The sequence below is a fragment of the Capricornis sumatraensis genome, chromosome 9 (assembly GCF_032405125.1).
Source record: "Capricornis sumatraensis isolate serow.1 chromosome 9, serow.2, whole genome shotgun sequence".
NCBI classification, from domain to species: Eukaryota; Metazoa; Chordata; class Mammalia; order Artiodactyla; family Bovidae; genus Capricornis; species Capricornis sumatraensis.
The window spans coordinates 109272334-109276156 of NC_091077.1; the positions used below are offsets into that span (position 1 = coordinate 109272334).

The 3823-nt window shown below is 51.4% G+C and overlaps 1 non-coding gene across 1 annotated transcript; it reads left to right on the forward strand.

The window, feature by feature from the left end:
• The first annotated feature begins 322 nt into the window (after positions 1–322).
• On the forward strand, positions 323–394 carry TRNAC-ACA (transfer RNA cysteine (anticodon ACA)). The gene has a single exon. It is a non-coding gene; the product is annotated as a tRNA-Cys (tRNA).
• Positions 395–3823: the final 3429 nt, after the last annotated feature.

Here is a 3823-nt window from a genome sequence, read left to right on the forward strand (position 1 = left end):
TTGAGGATATTACATTTTGCCATAGAGAGTGAGATTAAAAAACTGATGGAAGAAGCTTGTCTTTGTTCAGAAATAAGTAGGTTGGGGACCCCTGAGATATGTTAGACAAATAAAGGAAGTAGAGAGTTTGCGTGTGAGCACAGAAAGCGAGGGAGGGAGCGAGCAGTCACTGAACATCTCTCATTGCTAGCCGTACACGGCCTTCCCTGGTGGCTCAGCTGCTAAAGCATCTGCCTGCAATGCAGGAGACCCCGGTTCCATTCCTGGGTCGGGAGGATGCCCTGGAGAAGGGAAAGGCTACCCACTCCAGTATTCTTGGACTTCCCTGGTGGCTCAGCTGGTAAAGCATCTGCCTACAATGCAGGAGACCTGGGTTCGATCCCTGGGTTGGGAAGATCCCCTGGGGGAGGGCATGGCAACCCTCTCCAGTATTCCTGCTTGGAGAATTCCATGGACAGAGGAGTCTGGTGGGCTGCAGTCCATGGGATTGCAAAGCGTCGGACACGACTGAGCGCCTAAGCACAGCACAGCACATGGCAGAGCTCTGCGTGGGAAACTCAGTGTTTCTGAGAGCTGAAATCAGCTACTGATGAGTGCCGTTCATTCTGGCCCTACCTATTCGCTGCCAGATAAAAACCATCGCTGCTCATCACGCTATCATGCTGATTGTTGAGCGACACTGTGGCCACAGGCGCTTGCCTCTGGATAGTGAACCCACAGGAACCACTGTCTCAAGGTGATTGCTCACCTGGCAACAGGAATTGAGAGAAAAACGTTTCAAAAGCTTGGAACCGGACTCGTACCCCGCAAGCAGTGGGCCTCCTGTTGGTATCCTTTATCATCCGCCTCTCTGACTCTCACTGTGAGTCGCCGATGGTCGCGGTGGCCACTGTTCCTTCATCCGTCTGGACCCGCACGGCTCCCCTTCACCCCGTCGTGTCCGTCCGCTCTCTCCGCTCTGCCCTCCTCTCTGGCTCCTCTGCCCTGGCTGTCCGTCCCCCTTTCTCGCTGTCTGCATGCTGGGCCCTCTCTCCTCCCACCTTCCCTCGTCTCTGGCTCCTCTGCCCTGGCTGTCCGTCCCCCTTTCTCGCTGTCTGCATGCTGGGCCCTCTCTCCTCCCACCTTCCCTCGTCTCTGGCTCCTCTGCCCTGGCTGTCCGTCCCCCTTTCTCGCTGTCTGCATGCTGGGCCCTCTCTCCTCCCACCTTCCCTCCCTTCCCCTCTCTCCTCCCCACCTTCCCTCCCTTCCCTTTCTCCTCTGCCCTGGCTGTCCGTCCCCCTTTCTCGCTGTCTGCATGCTGGGCCCTCTCTCCTCCCACCTTCCCTCCCTTCCTTCCCCCTTTTCCTCTTCCCCTCTCCCCTTCCTTCCTTGTCTGCCTCCTGCCCTTTCCCGCCTCCTCTTTCTCTCTCTTGCTTTCCCTCTCCTCTTTCTCTGTTTCTCTTGGCTCTCCTTGCTCAGGCTTCTACATGGTTTACTTTAGAAAGATTTGAGGGTGGTTTAATGGGAGAAGGGCAGCAAGATAGTATTTGTGAAAGTAGGTGAAAAAGATAAATGGAAATCTTGGGTGGAGATGGAAAGTCAAAGTAGAAACACTGCACTCTGCAGGCTCTTACCAGAGAAGAGCCACACATTTGGCTCAGGCTTCTAGAAGTTAATGTGAAAGGGGAGACTGATCAGGATTCCCGACTCTTGGGCATATTGCTAGTGTGAACAGAACTGGGCTCTGTTAGTAACGAGTGAGGTTATTGAGTAGAAAACTAGCCAGTGTTCCTTACACCCCGTTGGTGGGAATCGTGTCATGTGGAGACCCTTGACTGAGGGGATGGACTGCCAGACACGGAGTTTGTAGCTTGGAGCAAAGCGGCAGGTCTGATAGTGAGTGAGGAAGGGTGAACAGAAATGGTGAAGGCAGCACTCAGTGCTTTTTACAGTGTCCTTCCAGGCTGACAGTAACGCTCAAAGCATAATTCAGTGATAATTTAAAAAATCAGGAGGACCTTCTGATATATTCTGGATAACTCTTTTGTAGTTCAATCTACAGGAAGATTTTAAAGTTTTCTCAATAAATATTTTTTAGGTACGGAAGCCTGAGGCCCAGCTTCGGATTTTCGTTGCTAGCGCTAGCCTCTCCTTGAAAGACCAGCAGGACTTGGAAATCTGGGCTTGGGGCCAGAAGAAACAGGTCTTCCCTGAAGCCGGTCACAGGGCCCTTCTGGGAGGGGCCCTCTTCCTCTGCATTGCTTCTTTGTGGAGGGCAGCTGCTGCTGCTGCTGCTGCTGCTGCTGCTGAGTCGCTTCAGGCGTGTCCGACTCTGTGCGACCCCATAGACGGCAGCCCACCAGGCTCCCCCGTCCCTGGGACTCTACAGGCAAGAACACTGGAGTGGGTTGCCATTGCCTTCTCCAGTGCATGAAAGTGAAAAGTGAAAGTGAAGTCGCTCAGTCGTGTCCGACTCTTCGCGACCCCATAGACGGCAGCCCACCAGGCTCCTCCGTCCATGGGGTTTTCCAGGCAAGAGTACCGGAGTGGGGTGCCGTTGCCTTCTCCGGTGGAGGGTAACAGCGCCTGTTAAAGACAGAGGGAGTCTCCTCTGGATGCAGGGAATCAGGCGCGATATCACACTTTGCCAGTAGATGGCGACACCTGTCTAGCCGGTGGGGATTTCCGACCAGAAATCCCTGAAGTTTGCGCATTGAATAGGAATCAGTATTTTCTGTCATCAATTGTTGTCATAAATCTTGACCCTTTACTGGGCTTTCCTGGTGGCGCAGAGGTTAAAGCGTCTGCCTGCAAGGCGGGAGACCGGAGTTCAATCCCTGGGTCGGGAAGATCCCCTGGAGAAGGAAATGGCAACCCACTCCAGTATTCTTGCCTGGAGAATCCCATGGACGGAGAAGCCTTGTAGGCTACAGTCCATGGGGTTGCAAAGAGTCAGACACGACTGAGCGACTTCACTTTCTTTCACTGAAGGATCAATTGTTATATTGACCCTTTACTAGTCGATTTTACTTAGAGTGAGATATATATGTTTGAATAGTAATATAAGCATCAGTATTTAGTTGCTTATATGCAATTTTTAATTAGTGGTAATTAATGCTGCAAGTGAAAGAGGAGAGTGAAAAATTTGGCTTAAAGCTCAACATTCAAAAAACGCAGATCATGGCATCTGGTCCCATCACTTCATGGGAAATAGATGGGGAAAGAGTGGAAACAGTGTCAGACTTTATTTTGGGGGGCTTCAAAATCACTGCAGATGGTGACTGCAGCCATGAAATTAAAAGACCCTTACTCCTTGGAAAGAAAGTTATGACCAGCCTAGATAGCATATTGAAAAGCAGAGACATTACTTTGCCAACAAAGGTCCGTCTAGTCAAGGCTATGGTTTTTCTAGTGGTCATGTGTGGATGTGAGAGTTGGGCTGGGAAGAAAACTGAATGCTGAAGAATTGATGCTTTTGAACTGTGGTGTTGGAGAAGACTCTTGAGAGTCCCTTGGACTGCAAGGAGGTCCAACCAGTCCATTCTAAAGGAGATCAGTCCTGAGTGTTCATTGGAAGGACTGATGCTAAATACTTTGGCCACCTCGTGCAAAGAGTTGACTCATTGGAAAAGACCCTGATGCTGGGAGGGATTGGGGCAAGAGGAGAAGGGGATGACAGAGGATGAGATGGCTGGATGGCATCACTGACTCGATGGACGTGAGTTTGAATAAACTCCAGGAGTTGGTTGGTGATGGACAGGGAGGCCTGGAGTGCTGCGATTCGTGGGGTTGCGAAGAGTTGGACACGACTGAGCGACTGAACTGAACTGAACTGAACTGAATG